This window comes from Carcharodon carcharias, chromosome 9 (genome assembly GCF_017639515.1).
Source record: "Carcharodon carcharias isolate sCarCar2 chromosome 9, sCarCar2.pri, whole genome shotgun sequence".
Taxonomy (NCBI): Eukaryota; Metazoa; Chordata; class Chondrichthyes; order Lamniformes; family Lamnidae; genus Carcharodon; species Carcharodon carcharias.
In genome coordinates this window covers 128,023,064-128,036,293 of record NC_054475.1, presented here as the reverse complement: position 1 = coordinate 128,036,293, position 13,230 = coordinate 128,023,064, and positions in this window count along the sequence as shown.

The window sequence follows — 13,230 nt, the reverse complement described above, 5'->3', positions numbered from 1 at the left end:
AGCTGTTTCTACTCTTACTGCTGACCGTTCCACAGGAAACTATATATTCTCACTCCTGACTGTTGCCCAGGAATGTTTCTGCTCACACTCCTGACGTTTCGCCAGGACTGTTTCTACTCTCGCTCTGACTGTTCCCCAGGACTGGCACTATTCTAACTCCTGACTGTTCCCCAGGACTGTTTTTGCTCTCACTCCTGGTGTTCCCAAGTAAAGCTTGTACTCTACTTCCTGACTGTTCCAGGGGACATTTCCGACTCTCTCTCCTGACTGTTCTCCAGGACTGTTTCTACTCTTAATCCTGACTGTTCCCAGGACTGTCCCTACTCAACACTCTATCCTGCTCCCCACAACTGTCTCTACTATCAATCCTGACTGTTCCCCGGGTCTGTTTCTGCTTTCACTCCTGACTGTTCCCCATCACACTCCCTACTCTTTCATAACTGACTCTTCCACAGGACTGTCTCTATACTCACTCCTGGCTGTTCCCCAGGACTGTTTCTGCTTTGACTCCTGAATGTTCCCACGACTCTCTCTACTCTCGCTCTAGCCATTCCCCAGGACTGGATCAACTCTCACTCCAGGCTGTTCTCCAGGACTTTTTCAACTTTCACTCCTGATTGTTCCCCAGAACTATCTCTACTCTCATTGCTGACTGTTGCCCAGGACTGATTCTGCTCTCACTCCTGACTTTTCCCCAGGACAGTCTCTACTCACTCCAGACACTTCCGCAGGAGTGTTTCCACTCTCACTCCTGGCTGTTCCTGATAACTGTTTCTACTCACACTCCTGGCTGTTCCCCAGGACTGGCACTATTCTCACACATGACTGTTCCTCATGACTGTGTCTACTCTTTCACTGCTGACTTGCCCCAGGACTGACTCCACTCTCGCACGATTGACTGATCCCCAGGACTGTTTCTACTCTCACTTCTGAATTTTCCACAGAATGTTTCTGTTCTCACTCCTGACTTTTCCCCAAGACTATTTCTGCTCTGACTCCTGTCAGTTCCTCATGATTCTCTCTACTCTCATTTATTACTGTACAGCAGGAATGTTTGTACTCTCGCTCCTGACTGTTCCCCAGAAATGTTTCTACTCTCCTTACTGACTGTTCCCCAGGACTGTTTGTACTCTCGCTCCTGAGTGTTCCGCAGGACTGTTTCTACTCTCCTTACTGACTGTTCCCCAGGACTGTTTCTACTCTCTCTCTAGACAGTTCCCCAGGACTTCTTCTACTGTCACTGCTGGGTATTCCCCAGGGCTGTCTCTACTCTCACTCTAATCAGTTCCCCAGAATTGTTTCTATTCTCACCCCTGCCTGGTCCCCAGTATTTACTCTACTCTCACTCCTGACTTTTCCCCAGGACTGTTTCTACTCTCACTCTGTCTGTTCCCCAGGACTGTCTCTACTCTCACTCTAGATTGTTCCCCAGTACTGTCTCTACTCTCACTCCTGACTCGTCCCCAGGACTGTCTCTACTCTCACTCTAGAATGCTCCCCAGGACTGTTTCTGCTCTCACGTCTGGTGTTCCCCAGAAATGTTTCTACTCTCCTTCCCGACTGTTCCCCAGGAATGTCTCCACTTTAGCTCCTGACTGTTCCCCAAGACTGTTTCTACCTCTCACTCCTGACTGTTACCCGTACTGCTTCTACTCTCAGTCCTGACTGTTCCCCGGGACTGTTTATGCTCTCACTCCTGACTGTTCCCCAGGAATGTTCCTAGTCTCACTACTGACTGTTCCCAAACAATGTTTCTGCTCTCACTCCTAACTGTTCCCAATCACACTTCCTACTCTTTAATAACTGACTCTTCCACTGGACTGTCTCTACTCTCACTCCTGGCTGTTCCCCAGGACTGTTTCTACTTTGCCTCCTGAATGTTCCCCAGGAATGTCCCTACTCTCACTCTAGCTGTTCCCAGGCATTTCTCTACGCTCACTCTTGGCTGTTCTCCAGGACTTTTTCAACTCTCATTCCTGATTGTTCACCAGAGCTGTCTCTACTCTCACTACTGACTGTTCCCCAGGACTGTGTCTACTCTCACTTCTGACTGTTCACCGGAATGTTTCTGCTCTCACTTCTGACTTTTCCCTAAAACTATTTATCCTCTGACTCCTGTCAGTTCACCATGACTCCTTCTACTCTCACCTATTACTGTACAGCAGGAATGTTTGTACTCTCACTCCTGACTGTTCCCCAGGACTCTTTCTTCTCTCACTCCTGACTGTTCCCCAGGAATGTCTCTACTCTCACTCCTGACTGTTCCACAGGACTGATTCTACTCTCACCCCTGAATATTTCCCAGGATTGTTTCTGATCTTACTCCTCACTGTTCCCCAGGACAATCTCTACTCTCACTCTTGACTTTTTCCCAGGACTGTTTCCGTTCTCAATCATGCCTGGTCCCCACAGCTATTTCTACTCTCACTCCTGACTGTTCCCCAGGAATGTTTCTGCTCACACTCCTGATTGTTCGCCAGGACTGTTTCTACTCTAGCTCCTGACAGTTCCCCAGGACTGGCACTATTCTCACTCCTGACTGTTCCCCAGGACTGTTTTTGCTCTCACTCCTGGTGTTCCAAAGTAATGTTTGTACTCTCCATCCTGACACTTCAATGGGTCTGTTCCGACTCTCTCTCCTGACTGTTCCGCAGGACTGTTTCTACTCTCACTCCTGATTATTCCCCAGGACTGTCCCTACTCTCACTCTATCCTGTTCCCCACAACTGTCTCTACTATCAATTCTGACTGTTCCCCGGGTCTGTTTCTGCTCTCACTCCTGGCTGTTCCCCATCACACTCCCTTCTCCTTCATAACTGACTCTTCCACAGAACTGTTTCTGCTTTGACTCCTGAATGTTCCCCAGGAATGTACCTACTCTCGCTCTAGCCGTTCCCCAGGAGTGTCTCTACTCTCCCTCCTGACTATTCCCTAGGACTGTTTCTACTCTCACTCCCGAATGATGCCCAGGACTGTTTCCGCTCTCACTCATGGCTGTTCCCCAGAGCTATTTCTAATCTTACTGCTGACTGTTCCCCAGGACTGTTTCTACTCTCACTCCTGACTGTTCCCCAGAAATGTTTCTGTTCACACTCCTGACTGTTCCTCAGTACTGCTTCTACTCTCACTTCTGACTGTTCCCCGGAATGTTCCTGCTCTCACTCCTGACTGTTCCCCAGTACTGTCTCTACTTTCACTCCTGACTCGTCCCCAGGACTGTGTCCACTCTCACGCTAGAATGCTCCCCAGTAATCTTTATGCTATCACTCCTGGTGTTCCCCAGAAATGTTTCTACTCTCCTTCCCGACTGCTCCCCAGGAATGTCTCTACTCTCGGTCCTGACTGTTTTGCAGCATTGTTGCTAATCTCGGTCCTGACTGTTCCCCCGTACTGCTTCTACTCTCAGTCCTGACTGTTCCCCGGGACTGTTTCAGCTCTCACTCATGGCTGTTCCCCAGAGCTGTTTCTACTCTTACTGCTGACTGTTCCCCAGGACTCTTTCTCCTCTCACTCATGACTGTTCCCCAGGAATGTCTCTACTCTCACTCCTGACTGTTCCCCAGTACTGGCACTATTTTCACTCCTGACTGTTCCTCAGGACAGTCTTTACTCCCACTCCTGACTCTTCCCCAGGAATGTCTCTGCTCTCACTCCTGACTGTTCCTGAGAACTGTTTCTAATCACACTCCTGACTGTTCCCCAGAACTGTTTCTACTCTCACTCTGGGCTGTTCCCCAGGACTGGCACTATTCTCACTCCTGACTGTTCTCCCGGAAAGTCTCTCTTCTCTCTCTAGACAATTCCGCAGGAATTTTTCTGCTCTCACTGCTGAGTATTCCCCGGGGCTGTCTCTACTCTCTCTCATAACTGTTCCCCAGGACTGTTTCTACTCTCCCTCCTGGCTGTTCCCCAGAATGGAACTATTCTCACTCCTGACTGTTCCTCATGTCTGTGTCTACTCTTCCGCCAGGACTTACTCCACTCTCGCACGACTAACTGATCCCCAGGACTGTCTCTACTCTCACTCCTGACTGTTACCCAGTACTGACTCTACTCTCACTCTTGACCTCTCCCCAGAACTGTTTCTATTCTCACTCCTGATTGTTCACCAGAGCTGTCTCTACTCTCACTACTGACTTTTCCCCAGGACTGTGTCTACTCTCACTTCTGACTGTTCGCCGGAATGTTTCTGCTCTCACTCCTGACTTTTCCCCAAAACTATTTCTGCTCTGACTCCTGTCAGTTCACTATGACTCCATCTACTCTCACTTATTACTGTACAGCAGGAATGTTTGTACTCTCACTCCTGACTGTTCCCCAGGACTCTTTCTCCTCTCACTCCTGACTGTTCCCCAGGAATGTCTCTACACTCGCTCCTGACTGTTCCACAGGACTGATTCTACTCTCACCCCTGAATGTTGCCCAGGATTGTTTCTGATCTTACTACTCACTGTTCCCCAGGACAATCTCTAATCTCACTCCTGATATTTCCCCAGGACTGTTTCCATTCTCAATCATGCCTGTTCCCCTCAGCTGTTTCTACTCCCACTCCTGACTGTTCCCTAGAAATGTTTCTGCTCACACTCCTGACTGTTCGCCAGGACTGTTTCTACTCTAGCTCCTGACTGTACCCGAGAGCTGCTTCTACTCTTACTGCTGACTGTTCCCCAGGAATCTTTCTATTCTCACTCTTGACAGTTCCCCAGTAATGTCTCTACTCTCGCTCCTGATTTTTCCACCGGACTGATTCTACTCACACCCCTGAATGTTGCCCAGGACTGTTTCTGATCTCACTCCTCACTGTTCCCCAGGACAATCTCTACTCTCACTCCTGACTTTTCCCCAGGACTGTTTCCGTTTTCACTCATGGCTTTTCCCCACAACTGTTTCTACTGTTCCCCAGGACTCTTTTTGCTCTCACTCCTGGTGTTCCCCAGTAATGTTTGTACTCTCCTTCCTGACTGTTCCATGGGACTGTTCCGTCTCTCTCTCCGGACCCATGACTGTCCATACTCTCATTCTTTACTGTTCCCCAGAACTGTCTCTACTCTCACTCCTGACTGTTCCACAGCACTGTTTCTGCTCTCACTCCTGACATTTCACCAAGACTGTTTCTGCTCAGACTCCTGACATTTCCCTATAAATCTCTCTACTCTCACTCCTGACTGTTTCCCATCACACTCCCTACTCTTTCATAACTGACTCTTCCACAGGACTGTCTCTACTCTCACTCCTGGCTATTCCCCAGGACCGTTTCTGCCTTGACTCCTGAATGTTCCCCAGGAAGGTCCCTAATCTCGTTCTAGCCGTTCCCCAGGAGGTTCTCTACCCTCACTCTCGGCTGTTCTCCAGGACTTTTTCAACTCTCATTCCTGATTCTTCCCCAGAAATATATCTACTCTCATTCCTGACTGATCCCCAGGACTGTCTCTACTCTCACTTCCAAATGTTCCCTGGAATGTTTCTACTCTCACTCCTGACTGTTCCTCAGCACTGCTTCTACTCTCTCTCCTGACTCTTCCACTGAACTGTTTCTACTCTCACTCTAGAATGCTCCCCAGAACAGTTTGTAATCTCACTCCTGACTGTTGCCCATGACTGTCTATACTCTCATTCTGAACTGTTCCCCAGAACTATCTCACTCCTGACTGTTCCACAGCGCTGTTTCTGCTCTCACTCCTGACATTTCCCCAAGACTGTTTCTGCTAAGACTTCTGACATTTCCCCATAACTCTCTCTACTCTGACTTCTTACTGTTCCCCAGGACTGGGGAACAGGAGTGAGAGTAGAGATAGTTCTGGGGAACAGTATAGAATGAGAGTAGGGACATTCCTGGGGACCATTCAGGAGTCAAAGCAGAAACAGTCCTGGGGAACAGTCAGCAGTAAGAGTAGAAACAGCTTGGGGGAACAGACATGAGTGAGAACGGAAATAGTTCCTGACTGTTACCAAGGACTATTTCTGCTCTCTCTCCTGGCTTTTCCCCAGGACTGTTTCTACTCTCACTCCTGACTGTTGCACAGAACTATTTCCGTTCTCACTCATGGCTGTTCCCCCGAGCTGTTTCTACTCTTACTGCTGACTGTTCCCCAGGAATGTTTCTGTTCACACTCCTGAATGTTCCCCAGGACAGCTTCTACTCTCACTTCTGACTGTTACCCGGAATGTTTCTGCTCTGACTCCTGACTTTTCCCCAAGACTATTTCTGCTCTGACTCCTGTCAGTTCCCCATGACTCCTTCTACTCTCACTTATTACTGTACCGCAGGAACGTTTGTACACTCAATCCTGACTGTTCTCCAGGACCGATTCTGTTCTCACTCCTGGTGTTCCCCAGAAATGTTTCTACTCTCCTTCCTGACTGTTCCACAGCAATGTCACTACTCTCACTCCTGAATGTTGCCCAGGACTGTTTCTGCTCTCACTCCTCACTGTTCCCCAGGACTGTTTCCACTCTCACTCATGGCTGTTCCCCAGAGCTGTTTATACTGTTACTGCTGACTGTTCCCCAGGACTATTTTTGCTCTCACTCCTGGTGTTCCCCAGTAATGTTTGTACTCTCCTTCCTGACTGTTCCATGGGACTGTTCCATCTTTCTCTCTTGACCCATGACTGTTCATACTCTCATTCTATACTGTTCCCCAGAACTGTCTCTACTCTCACTCCTGACTGTTCCGCAGCACTGTTTCTGCTCTCACTCCAGACATTTCACCAAGACTGTTTCTGCTCAGACTCCTGACATTTCCCTATAAATCTCTCTACTCTCAAACCTGACTGTTCCCCATCACAGTCCCTACTCTTTCATAACTGACTCTTCCACAGGACTGTCTCTACTCTCACTCCTGGCTGTTCCCCAGGACTGTTTCTGCTTTGACTCATGAAAGTTCCCCAGGAATGTCCCTACTCTCGCTCTAGCCGTTCCCCAGGAGTGTCTCAACCCTCGCTCTCGGTTGTTCTCCAGGACTTTTTCAACTCTCATTCCTGATTCTTCCCCAGGAATATATATACTCTCATTCCTGACTTATCCCCAGGACTGTCTCTACTCTCACTTCAGAATGTCCCCAGAATGTTTCTACTCTCCATCCTGACTGTTCCCCAGGAATGCTTCTACTCTCTCTCCTAACTCTTCCACAGGACTGTTTCTACTCTCACTCTAGAATGCTCCCCAGAATAGTTTGTACTCTCACTCATGACTGTTCCCCATGACTGTCTATACTCTCATTCTATACTGTTCCCCAGAACTATCTCACTCCTGACTGTTCCGCAGCGCTGTTTCTGCTCTCACTCCTGACTATTCCCCAGGACTGTGTCTGCACAGACTCCTGACATTTCCCCATAACTCTCTCTGTTCTGGCTTCTTACTGTTCCCCAGGACTGTTTGTACTCTCGCTCCTGACTGTTACCCAGGACAGTTTCTGCTCTCTCTCCTGGCTGTTCCCAAGGACAGTCTCTACCCTCACTCCTGACTGTTTCCCCGGACAGTCTCTACTCTCTCTCTAGACTGTTCCACAGGACGTTTTCCGCTCTCACTGCTGATTGTTCCCCAGGACTGTTTCTACTCTCACTCCTGACTGTTCCCCAGTACTGGCACTATTCCCATACCTGCCTGTCCCCATGATTGTCTCTCCTCTTTCACTGCTGTCTTTTCCCCAGAACTGACTCCACACTCTCACAGCTGACTGTTCCCCAGTACTATCTATACTCTCACTCTAGTATACTCCCCAGGAGAGTTTCTGCTCTCACTCCTGGTGTTCCCCAGAAATGTTTCTACTCTCCTTCCTGACTATCCCCAGGAATGGCTCTACTCTTGCTCCTGTATGTTCCCCAGAACTGTTTCCGCTCTCACTCCTGGCTGTTCCCCCGAGCTGTTTCTACTCTTACTGCTGACTGTTCCCCAGGACTGTTTCTGCTTTGACTCCTGAATGTTCCCCAGGAATGTCCCTACTCTCGCTCTAGCCGTTCCCCAGGAGTGTCTCTACTCTCCCTCCTGACTATTCCCCAGGACTGTTTCTACTCTCACTCCCGAATGATGCCCAGGACTGTTTCCGCTCTCACTCATGGCTGTTCCCCAGAGCTGTTTCTAATCTTACTGCTGACTGTTCCCCAGGACGGTCTCTACTCTCACTCCCGACTGTTCCCCAGAAATGTTTCTGTTCACACTCCTGACTGTTCCCCAGCACTGCTTCTACTCTCACTTCTGACTGTTCCCCGGAATGTTCCTGCTCTCACTCCTGACTGTTCCCCAGTACTGTCTCTACTCTCACTCCTGACTCGTCCCCAGGACTGTGTCCACTCTCACGATAGAATGCTCCCCAGGACTCTTTATGCTATCACTCCTGGTGTTCCCCAGAAATGTTTCTACTCTCTTTCCCGACTGTTCCCCAGGAATGTCTCTACTCTCGCTCCTGACTGTTCCGCAGGATTGTTTCTACTCTCAGTCCTGACTGTTCCCCCATACTGCTTCTACTCTCATTCCTGACTGTTCACCAGAAATGTTCCTACTCTCACTACTGACTGTTCCCAAACAATGTTTCTGCTCTCACACCTGACTGTTCCCCATCACACTCCCTACTCCTTCATAACTGACTCTTCCACAGGACTATCTCTACTCTCACTCCTGGCTGTTTCCCAAGACTGGCTCTACTCTCACGTCTGACTGTTCCCCGGAATGTTTCTACTCTGCTTCTGACTGTTCCCCAGGACTGTTTCTACTCTCACTCTAGAATTCTCCCCAGAACAGTTTCTACTCTCACTCCTCTCTGTTCCCCATGACTGTCCATACTCTCATGCTATACTGTTCCCCAGAACTGTCTCTACTCTCACTCCTGGCTGTTCCGTAGCACTGTTTCTGCTCTCACTCCTGGCTGTTCCCCAGGACTGGCACTACTCAACTCCTGACTGTTCCTCATGACTGTGCCTACTCTTTCGCTGCTGACTTTCCCGCCGGACTGACTCCACTCTCGCACGACTGACTGATTCCCAGGACTGTCTCTACTCTCACTCCTGACTCTTACCCGGCACTGTCTCTACTCTCACTCTCAAATACTCTCACGCTAGAATGCTCCCCAGGACTCTTTATGCTATCACTCCTGGTGTTCCCCAGTAATGTTTCTACTCTACTTCCCGACTGTTCCCCAGGACTGTTTCTACGCTCACTCCTGACTGTTACCCAGGAATGTCTCTACTCTCACTCTCAACTACTCCCCAGGACTGTTTCTACTCTCAATCTGGATTGTTCAGTGGAGCTGTCTCTACTCTCACTACTGAATGTTCCCCAGGACTGTGTCTACTCTCACTTCTGACTGTTCTCCGGAATGTTTCTGCTGTCACTCCTGACTTTTCCCGAAGACTATTTCTGCTCTGACTCCTGTCAGTTCCCCATGACTAATTCTACTCTCACTTATTACTGTACAGCAGGAATGTTTGGAAACTCACTCCTGACTGTTCCCCAGGACTGTTTCTGCTCTCACTCCTTGTGTTCCCCAGAAATGTTTCTACTCTCCTTCCTGACTGTTCTCCAGGAATGTCTCTACTCTCACTCCTGACATTTCACCAAGACTGTTTCTGCTCAGACTCCTGACATTTCCCTATAAATCTTTCTACTCTCACTCCTGACTGTTCCCCATCACACTCCCTACTTTTTCATAACTGACTCTTCCACAGGACTGTCTCTACTCTCACTCCTGGCTGTTCCCCCGTACTGCTTCTACTCTCACTACTGACTGTTTACCAGAAATGTTCCTACTCTCACTACTGACTGTTACCAAACAATGTTTCTGTTCTCACACCTGACTGTTGCCCATCACACTCCCTGCTCCTTCATAACTGACTTTTCCACAGGACTATCTCTACTCTCACTCCTGGCTGTTCCCCAGGACTGACTCTACTCTCACGTCTGACTGTTCCCCGGAATGTTTCTACTCTGTTTCCTGACTGTTCACCAGGACTGTTTCTACTCTCTCTCCGGACTCTTCCCCAGGACTGTTTCTACTCTCACTCTAGAATTTTCCGCAGAACAGTTTCTACTCTCACTCCTCTCTGTTCCCCATGACTTTGCATACTCTCATGCTATACTGTTCCCCAGAACTGTCTCTATTCTCACTCCTGGCTGTTCTGTAGCACTGTTTCTGCTCTCACTCCTGGCTGTTCCCCAGGACTGGCACTATTCAACTCCTGACTGTTCCTCATGATTGTGTCTACTCATTCACTGCTGACTTTCCCCCAGGACTGACTCCATTCTCGCATGACTGACTGATCCCCAGGACTGTCTCTACTCTCACTCCTGACTCTTACCCAGCACTGTCTCTACTCTCACTCTCAACTACTCTCCAGGACTGTTTCTACTCTCACTCTTGATTGTTCACCGGAGCTGTCTCTACTCTCACTACTGACTGTCCCCCAGGACTGTCTCTACTCTCACTTCTGACTGTTCTTCGGAATGTTTCTGCTGTCACTCCTGACTTTTCCCGAAGACTATTTCTGCTCTGACTCCTGTCAGTTCCCCATGACTCCTTCTACTCTCACTTATTACTGTACAGCAGGAACGTTTGTAAAGTCACTCCTGACTGATCCCCAGGGCTATTTCTGCTCTCACTCTTGGTGTTCCCCAGAAATGTTTCTACTCTCCTTCCTGACTGTTCCCTAGGAATGTCTCTACTCTCACTCCTGACTGTTCCACAGGATTGTTTCTACTCTCAGTCCTGACTGTTCCCCCGTACTGCTTCTACTCTCACTACTGACTGTTTACCAGAAATGTTCCTACTCTCACTACTGACTGTTCCCAAACAATGTTTCTGCTCTCACAACTTACTGTTCCCCATCACACTCCCTACTCTGTCATAACTGACTTTTCCACAGGATTATCTCTACTCTCACTCCTGGCTGTTCCCCAGGACTGTCTCTACTGTCACGTCAGACTGTTCCCCGGAATGTTTCTACTCTGCTTCCTGACTGTTCCCCAGGACTAATTCTATTCTCTCTCCTGACTCTTCCCCAGGACTGTTTCTACTCTCACTCTAGAATTCTCTACAGAACAGTTTCTACTCTCACTCCTCTCTGTTCCCCATGACTGTCCATACTCTCATGCTATACTGTTCCCCAGAACTGTCTCTACTCTCACTCCTGGTTGTTCCGTAGCACTGTTTCTGCTCTCAATCCTGGCTGTTCCCCAAGGACTGGTACTATTCAACTTCTGACTGTTCCTCATGACTGTGTCTACTCTTTCACTGCTGACTTTCCCCCAGGACTGTCTCTACTCTCACTCCTGACTGTTACCCAGGACTGTCTCTACTCTCACTCCTGACTGTTCCCCAGGACTGTTTCCACTCTCACTCATGGCTGTTCCCCAGAGCTGTTTTTATTCTCACTCCTGACAGTTCCCCGGTAATGTCTCTACTCTCGTTCCTGACTGTTCCACAGGAATGATTCTACTCTCACCCCTGAATGTTGCCCAGGACTGTTTCTGATCTCACTCCTCACTGTTCCTCAGGACAATCTCTACGCTCACTCCTGACTTTTCCCCAGGACTGTTTCTGTTCTCACTCATGGCTTTTCCCCACAGCGGTTTCCACTCTTACTGCTGACTGTTCCCCAGTACTATTTTTGCTCTCACTCCTGGTGTTCCCCAGTAATGTTTGTACTCTCCTTCCTGACTGTTCCATGGGACTGTTCCGTCTCTGTCTCCTGACCCATGACTGTCCAAACTCTCATTCTTTACTGTTCCCCAGAACTGTCTCTACTCTCACTCCTGACTGTTCCGCAGCACTGTTTCTGCTCTCACTCCTGACATTTCCCTATAAATCTCTCTACTCTCACTCCTGACTGTTCCCCATCACACTCCCTACTCTTTCATAACTGACTCTTCCACAGGACTGTCTCTACTCTCACTCCTGGCTGTTCCCCAGGACTGTTTCTGCTTTGACTCCTGAACGTTCCCCAGGAATGTCCCTACTCTCGCTCTAGCCATTCCCCAGGAGTGACTCTACCCTCACTCTTGGCTGTTCTCCAGGACTATTTCAACTCTCATTCCTGATTCTTCCCCAGAAATATATCTACTCTCATTCCTGACTGATCTCCGGGCCTGTCTCTACTCTCACTCCTGACTGTTCCCCAGGACTGTCTCTACTCTCACTTCTGAATGTTCCCTGGAATGTTTTTACTATCCTTCCTGACTGTTCCCCAGGACTGTTTCTACTCTCTCTCCTGACTCTTCCACAGGACTATTTCTACTCTCACTCCAGAATGCTCCCCAGAACAGTTTGTACTCTCACTCCTGACTGTTGCCCATGACTGTCTATACTCTCATTCTATACTGTTCCCCAGAACTATCTCACTCCTGACTGTTCCGCAGCACTGTTTCTGCTAAGACTCCTGACATTTCCCCAAGACTGTTTCTGCTAAGACTCCTGACATTTCCCCATAACTCTTCCTATTCTGACTTCTTACTGTTCCCCAGCACTGTTTCTGCTCTCTCTCCTGGCTGTTCCCAAGGACAGTCTCTACTCTCACTCCTGACTGTTCCCAAGGACAGTCTCTGCTCTCTCTCTAGACTCTTCCACAAGACTTTTTCCGCTCTCACTGCTGACTGTTCCCCAGGACTGTTTCTACTCTCACTCCTGACTGTTCCCCAGTACTGGCACTATTCCCACACCTGCCTGTCCCCATGACTGTCTCTTCTCTTTCACTGCTGTCTTTTCCCCAGAACTGACTCCACACTCTCAAAACTGACCGTTCCCCACTACTGTCTATACTCTCAGTCTAGAATGCTCCCCAGGAGTGTTTCTGCTCTCACTCCTGGTGTTCCCCAGAAATGTTTCTACTCTCCTTCCTGACTATCCACAGGAATGGCCCTTCTCTTGTTCCTGTATGTTCCCCAGGACTGTTTCTACTCTCACTCCTGACTGTTGCCCAGAACTGTTTCCGCCCTCACTCTTGGCTGTTCCCCCGAGCTGTTTCTACTCTTACTGCTGACTGTTCCCCAGGACTGTTTCTGCTTTGACTCCTGAACGTTCCCCAGGAATGTCCCTACTCTCGCTCTAGCCGTTCCCCAGGAGTGTCTCAACTCTCCTTCCTGACTATCCCCAGGAATGGCTCTACTCTTGCTCCTGTATGTTCCCCAGGACTGTTTCTACTCTCACTCCCGAATGATGCCCAGGACTGTTTCCCCTCTCTCTCATGGCTGTTCCCCAGAGCTGTTTCTAATCTTACTGCTGAATGTTCCCCAGGACTGTCT